General features: G+C 45.4%; 1 protein-coding gene across 2 annotated transcripts in view; it reads right to left on the bottom strand.

The window, feature by feature from the left end:
• Positions 1-15,362, bottom strand: part of TMEM50B (transmembrane protein 50B) — a 38,737-nt gene extending 23,375 nt beyond the window's left edge. Inside the window, exon 1 of one of the 2 annotated variants that reach the window (XM_044250999.1) lies at positions 15,236-15,362. The gene's annotated coding sequence lies outside the window, so the exon portion shown is untranslated. Of the gene's footprint in view, positions 1-14,651; positions 14,744-15,235 lie in introns of those variants that run through there. The other variant, XM_044251000.1, reaches the window with a different exon arrangement.
• Between the last annotated feature and the right edge of the window lie 346 nt (positions 15,363-15,708).

The raw sequence follows: 15,708 nt of genomic DNA, 5'->3' as shown, positions 1-15,708 counted from the left end.
GAAAAACAAACACCCAATACTTTTATATTATTATATATATGGGTGACAGGATCACGTGTTTGTTTTGCTTTTTGTCTGATTTCAAAGTTTGCAGCTCTTAGCTGCAAAATACAAAAATTTCCAAAGTTATTATAATTAACACAATGAAATGGTGATTTTTCTTGCCTGTCGAAAAACCTCTTTGTATAATGTAATATGTTTGTAACTGCTTTTAATAAACTTCTGACTTTTTTGAGGTCAAGAAAATTATTGGTAGGGTCTCCCACAAAACTGACCCTAGCTACCAAGTGAAAAAAAAAAACAAAAACAAAATTAGTGAACTAACTAACGGATTACCGGTATGACCCACAAGTCTTGTAATATATTAGATAGCAATTATTCTTTCTTTTTTTTTAAGATTTTTATTTATTTATTTGACAGACAGAGGTCACAAGTAGGCAGAGAGGCAGGCAGAGAGAGAGGAGGAAACAGGCTTCCTGCTGAGCGGAGAGCCTGATGTGGGGCTTGATCCCACGACCCTGGGATCGTGACTTGAGCTGAAGGCAGAGGCTTTAACCCACTGAGCCACCCAGGGCACTAAGAGAGGCAATTTCTTTATAAAAGGAAATAGGAATCCTTTTTAGAGGTCATTTTAAGTGATTCAACCATCAAAATTTCATTTCCAAAAATTCAGTTTAGAAGACCCAAGGACAAATGCAAAAGCGAGAGAAGAAAACGATACGCTTCAACGTACAAACACAGTCTGAGAAATTTCCGTACGCATCAAAGTCCCAAAGTCCCAAAGTCCCAAAGAACATCTAATTCAGAAATGTTCCCATTAATCAGATTTCTACACTACCATCTGTCTGTTCTGCCGTCTCTCCACTGGTTATTAAATGCTATTAGTGGGGGCACCTGGGTGGCTCAGTGGGTTAAGCCGCTGCCTTCGGCTCAGGTCATGATCTCAGGGTCCTGGGATCGAGTCCCACATCGGGCTCTCTGCTCAGCAGGGAGCCTGCTTCCCTCTCACTTTCTCTGCCTGCCTCTCTGCCTACTTGTGATCTCTGTCAAATAAATAAATAAAATCTTTTTTAAATAAATAAATGCTATTACTGTTCTGCAGTGAGTATATAAAAATGATTAAGGCAATCAACGTAGAGAACAGTCTGGTTAGGAACACTGTCAGAACAACAAATACTGTATTACAATCTGGGCTGTAATACACATACATTATGAGCTGCAGTGTAAAAGTACTACAGCAGAAATATGAAACTGTTAAAGCACAGTACTTGCCAGGAAGAGCAGAGGAAAGTTTGACAGAGGAAGAGCAAACTCACCTGGGTTTTGAAGCTCGAGAGTTTGGAAGATGAAAAAGAAGGAATAAAATTCTGGGCTTGTCAGTAGGGAAGTGACAAGGTCATCTCTGTGATTTAGGAAGACGATGCTGGCAGCAACGGTGAGGAAGAGGGACTGAAGAGAAATGTTAGGCACCTGCCCTCATGCCTTTTTTTTTTTTTTAAGATTTTATTTACTTCTGTGACAGAGAGAGAACAGGCACAAGCAGGGGGAGTGGGAGAGGGAGAAGCAGGCTCCCTGCTCAGCAGGGAGCACGATGCAGGGTCCGATCCCAGGACTCAGAGATCATGACCTGAGCCAAAGGCAGACGTTTAACTGTCTGAGCCATGCAGGCACCCCAACCTGCCCTCATTCTAGACCCGAGGAGAATAAGGATGTACACGGAAGCCACATCAGTAAAGCCAAAGAAAGGGTTTTGTTTTGTGACTTCTTTAGACTTTTATTTATTTGAGAGAGCGAGAGAGCACGAGTGAGGTAAAGGGCAGAAGGAGAAGCAAACTCGCAGGGAGCCCAAGGCGGGACTCGATCCAAGGACTCTGGGATCATGACCTAAGCCAAAGGCAGACACCCAACCGACTGAGCCACCCAGGCGCCCAAAGAAAGGGTTTTTATTTGAGGAGTCCTAAGGCGGCATTATCAATAGGCAGGGGGAAGCTAAGAATGACAATGGCTGGATGCCTGGTGGATGGTGAGACCATTAGTCAAAACAGGGAAGGGAGAATCGGAGCATAGCGTATTTGGAAGGACTAAAGGACATTCAGGTGGGGCACCTGGATGGCTCAGTGGGTTAAAGCCTCTGCTTTCAGCTTGGGTCATGATCCCAGGCTCTCTGGTTGGCAGGAAGCCTGCTTCCCCCTCTCTCTGCCTGCCTCTCTGCCTACTTGTGATCTCTCTCTCTCCCTCTCTGTCAAAAAAATAAATAAAATCTTTAAAAAACAAAAAAAAAAAGGACATCCAGGTAGAAATTACCTAAGACAGACACAGGGCAGTTAAGGTATCCCCAGGACATGTGAAAGAGGACTGAGGACTGATTCAGTGTTCATCTCTGACTCCCGTCCTTTCCTCCTTGAGTTACTGTACGCAGGCACTATGGCAGACCTGTAGATGCGATGGCATTTAATCAGCGCAAAACTCCTCTAGAACATGTACTGAATATTTACAGAACACCTCCTACGAGCAAGGCATGGTGGGGAAAATAAAGATGAAGAAAACAGCCCTCATCATCAGATTTATAAGCTCGCAAAGCAATCAGCTAACATTTGTTACATTAAATTACAATTTGTGGGTGCCTGGGTGGCTCAGTGGGTTAAGCCACTGCCTTCAGCTCAGGTCATGATCTCAGGGTCCTGGGATCGAGTCCCACATCGGGCTCTCTGCTCAGCAGGGAGCCTGCTTCCCTCTCTCTCTCTGCCTACTTGTGATCTCTGTCTGTCAAATAAATAAATAAAATCTTTAAAAAAAAAAAATTACAATTTGTATCATTAAAAAATCCATTAGAAAAAAATCAGATTAGCAAAATAAAAAAACAAAACATAAAATATCATTCAAGATGCTAGGTCTAGGGGCGCCTGGGTGGCTCAGTGGGTTAGAGCCTCTGCCTTTGGCTCAGGTCATGATCCCAGGGTCCTGGGATCGAACCCCACGTCAGGCTCTCTGCTCAGCAGGAAGCCTGCTTCCGCCTCTCTCTCTCTCTGCCTGCCTCTCTGCCTACTTGTGATCTCTGTCAAATAAATAAATAAATAATCTTTAAAAAAAAAAAAAAAAAAAAAAGATGCTAGGTCTACATAGCCAGAGCAGAACAAGTTGACTAAAATGGAACAAGAACTAGAACCTCGGTGTTCCCCACTCTTACTAGCACTACCAGCCCAGAGTTCCAGGGCGCGGGCAGGTGCAGGCTCTTTCCAGACCACTCCATTCCAGCCTCGGGAAGACCCCACTTGCGGGACTCCTCCCTTCAATCCTCACAACCCTCTACGGCAGTCCCTCCTATGATCTCCTACTACTGAGAAGGTTTAGAGAGTGGTTAACGCCGCTAGCAAGGAGGAAAGTCAGGACTGCCTCTGAAGTTCCTTCACAGCTATTCCTGAAGCCTGTGCTTCTGACCATGACAACACTACGCTGCCGCCCAGCATCAGAGTTTCACCGGATTTCCCCCATCTCGGATTTCATAAAGAGAAGGTTACTGTTCCGCTACCGGCCGGGAGGAGACCAAGAAGAACGAGATGGACGAGGGCGACACTGAACTGGGAGGAACCTCCGATCCTCCGGAGACCGAAGCAAGCAGTCGGACGAGGTCTGCAATGATCGTGGTGACTGCCGCTCATTCGGATCTTGCCGAAGGAGTCCGGGAAGAGCTTTTCTTCTTGGTTTGCTATAAACCCGGTTTCTAGCCACTCACAGTGTGAATATTTTATAAGCCTTAAAATCCAACAGCATGAATTATTCAGAGATCTAAGTACTTCTGGAAAAGACGTTTTACGTACTTTGTCTCAGGGAAGGCTTATTTGCCTTCTGACCTGTAAATCACATATAACGAGAATAAAAGGTAGTTAGTACCACCAACTTTGGTAAAAGACTTAAATCTAAAAGCAAAGTAAAGGACATGGAGCATAGATTACTCAAGAGACCTTAATTTTATAAACTATATAATCTCCCCCAGTAATATCCTTGCTAACAGCATTCAAAATGTGGGTTATTTGGCAAATCCTCCCCTCCGCTACTTCTCTGTGCCGTTGCTATGCAGACTGAAATAGCCAATCCCAGAGCCATACATCCAATCCCTCAAGACAACCCTTGGCTGTCTCAAAGTCACCAACTAAGCCCCCAGGCACCCCTAAACATAATTATTTAAAGAATCACATACCACATTAGAAAGTAGTAAGTGTCATGGGGGGGAAAGAACAAGCTGGTGAGGAACACAGGGAGTACAGGCCATAGTGGGGCTGGCTGAAATGTCATACTGGTGGTCAAGGGAGGCTCCACTGAGAAGGTACCAGCTGATCAAAGACTCGAAGGTAGGGAGAGAGGTGGCCCTCTGGATATGTGTCGGAGGGAACAACAGCAGGGCAAAGGCCCGAAGGTGGTGTCTGGGTATTACCCAGTGTGGTCAAGGCAGAGTGAATGAGACAGAAAAGTAGGAGCAAACAAGATCCGGGAGGTAACAGAGGCAGGGAAGGATACTCACAGAGCCCTGGCGGCCACAGTGAGAACTTGGGTTTTCACTGATTGAAAGAGAGCCCTAAGAGAGTACTGTGCAGAGTGACATACACTTAAAAGGATCCCTTGGTCTTCAGTGGAAGAACACCCCGTAAGGGCTAAGAGTGGAAAGAGAGAGACCAGTTCATAGGCTTCTGAAATATCCAAGTGAGAGATGATACTTTCATGACTTTCTAAGCCCCCTGTATTGCATTATTAATCATTATTTGATGAATATTTACCTCCCCTGTAGAAGGTAAGCTCCAAAAAGGACAGTCTGAAGTCCCTTTCACTCACTGTGGGGTTCCCCCAGAGCCTAGCACAGTGCCTGATGCACACTAGGCTAGGCGCTCAAATACTTGCTGAATGACTGACTCTATTACAGATTTCAAAATGGGAAATGCATACATGTCTCATTATCCTGTCATAAAATGAGAGAGTCAACTTTGTACTTAGGTTTACTGAAACTGATAATCTGGGGCGCCTGGGTAGCTCAGTCAGTGAAGTGCCCACCTTCGGCTCATGTCATGAGCCCAGGCTCCTGGGATTAAGCCCTGCACTGGGGTCTCTGCTCAGTGGAAAGCCAGCTTCTCCCTCTGCCTGCCACTCCCCCTGCTTGTGCCCTCTCTTTCCCACTGTCTCTCTCTCCCTGTCAAGTAAATAAATACTTAAAAAAAGGGGTGGGGGGCGCCTGGGTGGCTCAGTGGGTTAAGCTGCTGCCTTCGGCTCAGGTCATGATCTCAGGGTCCTGGGATCGAGTCCCGCATCGGGCTCTCTGCTGAGCAGAGAGCCTGTTTCCTCTTCTCTCTCTCTCTGTGCCTGCCTCTCTGCCTACTTGTCATCTCTCTCTGTCAAATAAATTAAAAAAAAAAAAAAAAGAAACTGATAATCTGTAAAAGCTAGTAATTACACACATCATTTGGGTGAGGGAAATAAGTTCTACCGTGACTGTATATTCAAACATATTATTTCTTAAAATCATCTTCCTTGCCTTCCCAAGTCCAGTATTCTGCCAGAATTTTCTAAAACTCAGACTGGATCATGACATTCTTTCATAAAATTCCAACAGCTACTGAGATAAATTCTGAAAATACAGGGTACTTGAAATCTTTCCCTGACACAGCCTTCTTATCTCCTGCTATCTTGACACTACACAGTCAGCCATCTCGACACTATACAGAAAGCCACAAAGAAACAGAAGGCGGAAGGCAGCCAACACTTGCTGAATACCTACTGTGGGGCAAGCTGCTAAATTGTATATAGCTATATTTATACTTCCTATATTTATAAATCATATGTAATTTAGACATAAATATACTCACAGACCTAATACAGATATGTATTACTATATATTATATATAATATATGGCACTATATACTAAATATCTGATATAATGATACATTTCTATACTAGATATATGAATTTAACATATACCAATAATATTAAACATATACACACACATACCCTTGGAATGCCCCTTCCATCTACTGTATATAGGCAAACTTCCAATTCAACCTTCAGGACACACAGCAAATATTTCCCTCTCTAGGCGGAATTAGCATAAATGCTTTCATGAGTCTTTGTTTTGCTTTAAAAATAGTACACCACGGGGCAACTGGGTGGCTCAGTGGGTTAAGCCTCTGCCTTCAGTTCGGGTCATGATTTTAGGGTTGTGGGATCGAGCCCTGCATCGGGCTCTCTGCTCAGCAGGGAGCCTGCTTCCTTCTCTCTCTCTCTCTCTCTCTCTCTGCCTGCCTCTCTGCCTACTTGTGATCTCTCCACCAAATAAATAAATAAAATCTTAAAAAAAAAATAGTATACCACATTGCAGAGCAATTATTTTGTATGTATGCTTAACAAATGGTTTTCGAGGGATGCCTCAAATGCTCAGTGGGTTGAGCCACTGCCTTCGGCTCAGGTCATGATCCTGGGGCCCTGGCATCGAATCCCACATTGGGCTCCTTGTTCAGCGGGGAGCCTGCTTCTCTCTCTGCCTCTGCCTGCCACTCCGCCTGCTTGTGCTCTCTCTCTCTCTCTCTCTCTGACAAATAAATGCATAAATTTAAAAAATGAAATATTTAAAAAATATATATGTTAAAAAGAAAAAAACAAATGGTATTCAAATAATGTCTTATAAGGGGCGGAGGGGGGGGCCTGGGTGGTTCAGTGGGTTAAAGCCTCTGCCTTCAGCTCAGGTCATGATCCCAGAGTCCTGGGATCGAGCCCAGAGACGGGCTCTCTGCTTAGCAGGGAGCTTGCTTCCTCCTCTCTCTCTGCCTGCCTCTCTGCCAACTTGTAATCTCTATCAAATAAATAAATAAAATCTTAAAAAAAAAAAAAAAAAAAGAACATGAAGAGCACTGCTTCTAGTACTAGCTCTGACATTCTTTAAGTTGTGACACTGGCCCATGATACAGGTGGACTAAATCAGTGGTTCCCCAACACAGGTCTGGGAAGCAGTGCCAAGCTAACCTCACAGTAACTTGGAGAGTCAAAAAATAAAAAGGTAATTGTGACACCCCTCCCACAAAGATCATAAAAGTAAAGAAAAATGCCAAGTTATCTATTTTTTAAAACTTCCCAGGTTAAAAAAAACAACAGCAACAAAACACCAAACTTCCCATATACCACAGGAATCACTAAACCAAATTCCCTCAAGGGTCCCTTCCTTTGCTAAGATTCTAAGCATCACCATCTAGACTGTAATGAAGCAGTCTCCAAGAGCCAGAAACTTCAAAGGATTTCATCTATATCAAATCCATTAATCATTAATTTCAACTATATCAAAACATACAATTAACAAACCAAGTGAAATGTACAAACCTTCACTGATTCTAGTTTCAAAAAAAAAATCTTTTTTTAAAGATTTTATTTAGTTATTTGACAGAGAGAGATCACAAGTAAGCAGAGAGGCAGGCAGAGAGAGAGGAGGAAGCAGGCTCCCTGCAGAGCAGAGAGCCCAATGTGGGTCTCGATCCCACAACCCTAGGATCATGACCCGAGCCGAAGGAAGAGGCCTTAACTCACTGAGCCACCCAGGTACCCTCAAAAAAAATTTTAAGGCAGTCTGGGCTACATGGGGAAGTCTGAATACAGGGCAGATATTAAAGACATTACAGAATTATTTTCTTAGGTGTGATAATGGTAGAATTATGGTTATGTAAGAGAATGATCTTGTTTTTAGAAGACAAATGCTTACATATTTCGGGGTTAAGTGTCAATGTCAACAACATACTATCACCTGGTTAAGCAAAGAAAAAAACTAAAGCAAATAGGGCAAAATGGTAAAATGTTGAATCCACTGTTCAACTTTTCTATACACTTAACATTTTCTGTAATAAAAAAGTTGAAAAAGAAATAAGAATTGCCTGTTTCATGAACTGTCACCCAAACTCAGATGACAGCTACGTAATCCACAAGCTGCTCCCCCCATGGCACTATTCCACTCCCTCCCTGAGGCCACGTTTGCCCAGGCTCTCCAGCAGAGCGCTACTGAGGCATCTTTACATCCTCCGGGATTGCTCAGAAATGCCCTCCTCCCCAGTTCAGAGTAACTGGCTCCAGGGTCACAGCTCCCAACCCACACGGATGAAAGCGAACCCTCCTCGCAAGCACTGCTGGGAAAGCAAAGGCATTGAAATGAGTTCAGAAAAGATCTAGAGAAGAATATTCTTAGGGCGTTTGGGTGGCTCAGTCATTGAGCATCTGCCTCTGGCTTGGGACATGACCTCAAGGTCCTGGGATCAAGTCCTGCATCGTGCTCCCTGCTCAGGGGGAAGCCTGCTTCTCCCTCTCCCACTCCCCCTGCTTGTGTTCCCTCTCTCGCTGTGTCTCCTCTCTATCCAATAAATAAATAAAATCTTAAAAAAAAAAAAAAAAAAAAGAATATTCCTAAAAGGCCCAAAGGACGTGGACACCCTTACCGTCTTCCAGTTTTAATCACACAGAGGCAGCAACAAGAACGCGATTTGAGGGCACCTAGTAAACTCAGCTGGTAAAGCACGTGACACTTGATCTCAGGGTTGTGAGTTCAAGCCTCATACTGCGCATAGAGCTTACATTAAATTAATTAATCCATTAATTAATAAAAAGAAAAAGAAGGAAAGGAAGGAAGGGAGGGAGGGAGGGATGTACAGGCTTTGGAAGTGAGCACTGGTGGGCCCATTCCCACAACCAGCCTCTTCCCAGCTGTGTCTACCTGGCCAGGTCCACGTATACATTGTACTCTTCAGGGAAGAGTTGCTATGTACCAGCACCGTTTGAGTTTTAAATCTCCCTAGGGTATGGTTTTCTGGTATGTAAACTGGGGTGATGACAGCACCCCTCCCAAAGAGGAAAAAAATTTTTTAAAGACTCCAGTTATTTGACAGAGAGAGAGAGCACGTGTGTGCAAGCACAAGTAGGGGGAGTAGCAGAGGGAGAGGGAGAAGCAGGCTCCCCACCCAGCAGGGAGCCCGACTCAGAGCTTGATTCCAGGACTCTGAGATCCTGAGCTGAGCTGAAGGCAGACACTTAACCAACTGAGCCACCCAGGTGCCCCAGAAAGTGAGAATTAATAATAGCTCTGTTCAGCATGTGTGATCACTCCGCACCAAAAAGAAAGTTCACATACATATGATCACTTTGTCGCAAATACTCTGCTCCTGGCAACACCGCTACGACTCTTCAGTCCAGAAAACCTACCACTGCTTTAGGCAGGGACAGCAGATTGCACATCAGCATCTCACTTTTCTCCCTCCTGACACTTCACTAAAGCTACAATAAAGGGAGGGTTTTGTGTTTTTTTTTTTAAAGATATTATTTATTTATTTGACAGACAGAGATCACAAGTAGGCAGAGAGGCAGGGACAGGGACAGGAGGAAGCAGGCTCCCCGCTGAGCAGAGAGCCCAATGCAGGGCTCAATCCCAGGACCCCAGGACCCCAGGACCATGACCTGAGCTGAAGGCAGAGGCTTTAACCCACTGAGCCACCCAGGTGCCCCTACAATAAAGGGAGTTTTTGTTGTTTTTTTTAAGTCGTAGACTCCTAATGATATGGAGAATAAAAGAGGAGACAATAGCAATGAAATTCTGAAAGCTGGAGGGCAGATGGGCAGTGGTGACTAAGCACAGCCAAGAAAGCCAGCAGGAGGGAGAGCTCAAAAACCTGGGGGAAACAGTAGAAAGTGAGATCCCGGGGTGACTGGGTGACTCAGTCGGTGAAGCGATTAAACCTCTGCCTTTTGATTTCCACTCAAGGTCATGATCACGGGATTGTGAAACCGAGCAAGAAGTTGGGCTCCATGCTGGGCGTGGAGCCTGCTTAACATTCTCTCTCTGCCCCTCCCCTCCACTCTCAAAAAAAAAAAAAAAAAAAAAAATACTGGAAGGAGATAACAATGGAGCAACAGCTTCAAAATTCTGAAGGCAAATTAGTTTCAACTGAAATTCTATTACCAGAAAAAGTATCCGTGAAGCATGAGGACAGGATCAAAACATATTCAGGAAGGCAAGAGCTCCAAAAATATAACCCTTCATGTCAAGAAGCTACTAGAGTTTGAGCACCACTAGAGAGAATAAATCAATAAAAGAGAATACAGGACACGAACTTCCAATTATAAAATAAGCTGGGAAACGACAAGTACAGCCTAGGCAATGGAGTTGAGGATATATTGGATGGTGACAGACGGTAGCTTCACTAACTGCGGCGAGCGCGGAGTCACACACAGAATTGTCAGACCACTGTGTCGTGCACCTGAAACTAATGTAACCTTGTATGTCACACTCCAATAATAAAAATATTTTTTTTTAAGATTTTATTTATTTATTTGAGAGACAGATCAGAAGTAGGCAGAGGGAGAGGAGGAAGCAGGCTCCCTGCTGAGCAGAGAGCCCGATGCGGGGCTCGATCCCAGGACCCTGGGATCATGACCTGAGCCGAAGGCAGAGGCTTTAACCCACTGAGCCACCCAGGCGCCCCTAATAAAAATATTTTTAAAAGGGAGAGAATCAGGGATACAGGAAAGATCTGACACAGGAGGACTAAAGAGAATCCAGCTGTGCCCCAGACGAGAAGGATAACCAGGCCAGATTGAAGTAGTGTAACTCGAGACAGACATGTCCCAGCTGCTGTACCAGCTCTTGAACCCGAAGACTGAATGCCCCGAAACCTGGCCCAGATTCCTATCTGTGCTCAGCCGGGCTTGGCTTGATCTTGATCATATGGTGCTACTGTTCCTGCTCTCCTTCCAAGCCCGGCAGCTGCACCAGCAGAGGACACTCACTTCCTTCACAGAAAGGTTCTGCTTTGACCTACCCTGGTAACTGCGGGCAGGCCACGTGAGCTCAAAAAGCAGAAAATACAGATATTTCTGTATTTCTGCTGTCCTTCCAGTATGGACAGACCTAGGAGATATTATTGATTCAGTTACAGACCGTAGCAATAAGGTGAATATCCTCGCAAAATGAGTCAAATGAATTTTTGTGTTTCCCAAGTGCTTATGAAAGCCGTGCTTACACAGTACTATGATGGGTTAAGGGTGCAATAACACTACATCTAAGAAAATATTGTACATACTTTCATTTAAAACTACTTCATTGCTAAAAGTGGGAAGCGTCATCTGAGTTTTCAGCAAGTCATACAGATCACAATAACAAATACAGCAATAAACAAGTCTGAAATACCGCACGAATTAGCAAAATGTGATACAGAGACATGAAGTGAGCAAATACTGTTGGAAATGGTGCCAACAGGCTTGTCCACGCAGGGCTGCCACAAACCTTCACTTCACTAAAAAATAAGTAAAAAAATAAGGCGGTATCTGCGAGGCACAATAAAATAAGGTGTGCCTGTATGTGATCCATACTAGAGCCTTCCAGAAGCCCTCACTGTGGTGAACCCCACTTCCTAAGACTCAGTCATAACACTACCCACTAGCTTCCTCAGAAAGGCCTCCTGTAGACAGACAGGGAAGCTGAAGCCATTCTATTCTGTTTCTCTTTTCCTGGAACTCTTCATCTAATAGTGACAATAACGGGCTCTCCTTACACGGTCAGGTCTGGGCTTACAATTATGAAACCAAAATTTGAACCTCAAATTTAGAAAGCTCCAGTATTTTCTAACAAGCCTGGTTAGAATTCATCTGCACTCTGGGGAAAATAATTAATAATTAATTAATTATACTAATGATAATTTATAACTAATTATTAATTTAATGAAAAACCCACTGTTTTATAATCCTGTAAGGTTTAGTTTATAGTCCTGTAAGGTTTGAGTTTAACTGGAGAAATTAACAAAACGTTACAATTTTTCCAGCCTGGTAGAAAAGAGTAATCCCAAAGACATGATGATTTTGTGGCTGTGTGGAACATTAACCAATTATATCTCGGCAATTTTATTCAGACATTCCTTTCCTGTGGACTACATATATTCCTTAAATTCTCTGAAAACCAGCTTGTCGTGGAACTCTCTGTTAACAGTTAAATAAAACTTTGAAACATGCTCATTATCGATTTGCGTGACATTTTAACACTATTCATTCAAAACCAAATATATTGTTTAGGACGGGTATGTGTGTATGTGTCTGCTGTGTGTACTGTAAGTGTCAATATATATGTATATGTGTGTGTTTGTGTATATATGTGAAAAGTTTATTTTAAAAAGCAAGAAAAAGACTAACAGATCAGAATAGAGGCTACCTCTGGAAGAAAGATGCACATGTTTTATTTCTTAATCTGATGATAGATACAATGATCTCAGCAATCACATTCTTTAAACACATATATATCACATGTGTATATATAAAAATCACATATTATCATATATATACGCATATATGTGTGTGTATGTATGCATACACATACACACACACACACACGTTTGTATGTTCTACACACTTTTTTTTTGCCCTGGGATACATTTCACAATAAAAGAAACATTTTTTTAAAAAAAGAGAACAAGAATTTGTTATGACTGGATATTTCAGGTGCTTACCACAGGACAAAGTACGCAAAATATGTCTGTTCACAAATCTCTTCCTGAAGGCCTTCTCTATTTATTCCTGCCAAGCCAATCAAAGGAATGAATATAACCTTAAAGTCAACACCACTAAGTGGAAACAAGGTTTAAAAATTCGCCATTTTGGGGGCACCTGGGTGGCTCATGGGTTAAGCCTCTGCCTTCGGCTCAGGTCATGCGGGATCAAGCCCTGCATCGGGCTCTCTGCTCAGCAGTGAGCCTGCTTCTTCCTCTCTCTGTCTGCCTCTCTACTTGTGATCTTTGTCTGTCAAATAAATAAATAAAATCTTTAATAAAATAAAAATTTGCAATTTTTTAACCAGGTCCTCAAAATTTTCTTGATCCAGTCTCTAAATATAAAAGGACACTCAGATTCTAAGAAATGCACTTAAAACCAACAAATTTAGCTACCACCTTTAAATCATAAAATCTTTTAAATTATAAAAACGATTCCTGGGGACGCCTGGGTGGCTCAGTTGGTTAAGCAGCTGCCTTCGGCTCAGGTCATGATCTCAGGGTCCTGGGATCGAGTCCCACATCAGGCTCCTTGCTCGGAAGGGAGCCTGCTTCTCCCTCTGACTCTGCCTGCCTCTCTGTCTGCCTGTGCTCACTCGCTCTCTCTCCCTCTGTCTCTGACAAATAAATAAATAAAATCTTTTTTAAAAAATAAAATAAAATAAAAACGATTCCTTGTGGAAAGGGCACTCACATTATACTGAAGTACAATAATCTGTTTAAATTATCTACCTGGAACTTGTCCTACAATGGCAAAAGGAATTTCTTGCAAGAGGGCTTTTAACAGCTAAAATCCAGAAACATCCAAAATGTCCATCAGTACAAGGCCAATAAAATATGTTAGAGTACATCTGAGCAATGGCATAGTACAAAGCATTTTAAAAATGAGGTAGGTCCACACATACATATACGGATATGTGTCCTGGTATTACTATAAGTCACTTGCCCTACAGTTACAGGATGATCTCTTCCTAGGGAATGGAACTGAATATATAAGGATTGAAAAGTGAACAACAATTACCATTTTTTCCTTGATACACTTCTGTGCTGTTTGAACTTTTCACTTGATATTCTTCTGTAATGTTAAAAAAATTTTTTTTTTTTTTACAACCTAGATATGTCATTGTTATCACTTAAAAGTAGCAATATGGATAAACTAATCAGAGAAATGCTCTACCTTGGACTCCATATGTGAATTCATTAAAGACCGGCCAGTTAAGGCTGCGGTAAGGTTAGTGGGCAGAGGATGGGGGTGGGGGCGTGTCTCCGGAAGAGGAAAAAGACATCCTACCGCGGCTCTCAGTAAACCTGCTTTTCCTGCAGCATCAGTACTCAAGATAACTTTTGATTTTCATTTTAAGAGCGAAGAGTCTGGCAACACTATTATCGGTTTAAAAAAAAAAAAATGTAACGTGTGCTCTACGTTTGAAACCTCAGCGGATTTGAGACACGAGGGGCCAGATAAGGGACTAAAGATGATGGGGAAAAGAAGTGTGAGGGGCACCTGTGTAGCTCAGTGGGTTAAAGCCTCTGCCTTCGGCTCAGATCATGATCCCGGGGTCCTGGGATCGAGCCCCGGATCGGGCTCTTTGCTCAGCGGGGAGCCTGCTTCCCCCCGCCCCCGCCTCTGGTTGCCCCTCTGCCTACTTGTGATCTCTGCCTGTCAAATAAATAAATATTAAAAAAAGAAAAGAAAAGAAGTGTGACAAGCCCAGGAGTAAGAGTCCCGGGAATTAAGAAAAGGGATTCACGGTACAGGTAGACGAAGAGTTTGAGGGAAGAGGTGGGACACTCCGAGAAGAGAAATTGTCCTCGAGTGGCATCACGGCGATTACACATTTACTCCAATCAGAGGCTTGACTCCCGCCCCCCCACAAACACACACACACAGACACACACACACACACACGCACACGTTCACCGGGCACTAACAGCAAAGGGATGGAGCACAGTCGATCTCATCACTGCTATGGCTTTAAAAAGGTCCTATCTGTGATGAAGCACCTTCCAGTGATTAACTCGGCACCCAGTTCATTGGTTAGAACCCGGAATGGTTTCCCCCAGCTCAACTACCCCTGCCACAGTGGCAATTCTCTGCTGCCGCTTACCTAAAAGGGCACTCCACACTTCATGATGAATTGCCGAAAGAATGCCGAGCCGCCAGCATTTCCTCCTCCCACCTCTGTACCTGCCTCTCCCAAGGCCAGAGTCGGGAAAGTCCACGGACCCGGACAATATTCCCAGCCATGGTTCGGCGCAAACGAGAGGGGCGACGAAGGACAAGTCGTCCCCAGACTCCCCGTGCGAGCCGTCCACCGCCTCTGTCCCCTGCCCGCCGCCCTGGGCGGCTGAGAGGCTCGAGATGGGAACCTTCCGGAACTCCCAGACCCGCAAAGGACGGCCAGGTACCGCGGCGGTGCGGCCCGCCCGGGTCGAGAGCGGATCCCCGGGAGTCACGGCCCCCGTCGGCTCGAGGGGACGCGGGCTGGGCCGGGGTGAGAGGCGGAGGTCTCGGGTCCGCAGGCTGCTCCGGCGCTCCGCGGGCCCGTTCCGGCGGGCGGCGCCGGGCGCGGGAGAGGCCGGGCTGGGCGCCGCCGCACCGCGCAGGCCGGGCCGGCCGGGGGCGCCTCTCCACGCGCGGACGGCGGGCGCGAGCCCCCCGCGCGCCGCGAGATCGACCGACCGCACTCACCTGACCTCCCCGACACCCACGCCGACCCCGAGCGCGCGCGCAGAGGAGGTGGCCGCTGCGCCGCGTCCCGGCCGGCGTCCTCGGCTCCGCCTCAGTCCCGGGGAGCCGGGAGCGGACGGCGGGCGCTAGGCTGGGGGCGCCGGCGGGGCGCGGCGCCGTGCGCACCGCAGCGACCAATCGGCACGCAGCAAGTGGCCTAGGGGGCGGGGCAGGGCGCCAGGGGCGGGGCAGGGCGCCAGGGGGCGGGGCGAGGCGAGGGTACCGCGACTCTGCGGCTCCGGGAGCTGTGGGCTGATTCTGCGCTTTAGGGTTCGCGGCCGCGTAGACCTGAGCCCTTAGAGCTGTCTTCCAGACGGCGTGGGGGCCCGGTTCCCACCGCTGCGTTTCTGCTAGCGGACTTCGAGTGCAGCATCCGTGAGATCACGAGCGCGGGGAGCTCAAGACCCACAGGGCACGGACTCTGCCATAGGCCC

The sequence above is a fragment of the Neovison vison genome, chromosome 6 (assembly GCF_020171115.1).
Source record: "Neovison vison isolate M4711 chromosome 6, ASM_NN_V1, whole genome shotgun sequence".
Taxonomy (NCBI): Eukaryota; Metazoa; Chordata; class Mammalia; order Carnivora; family Mustelidae; genus Neogale; species Neogale vison.
Note: the sequence above shows the minus strand (reverse complement) of the source record. Positions and strands in the feature narration are given on the sequence as shown.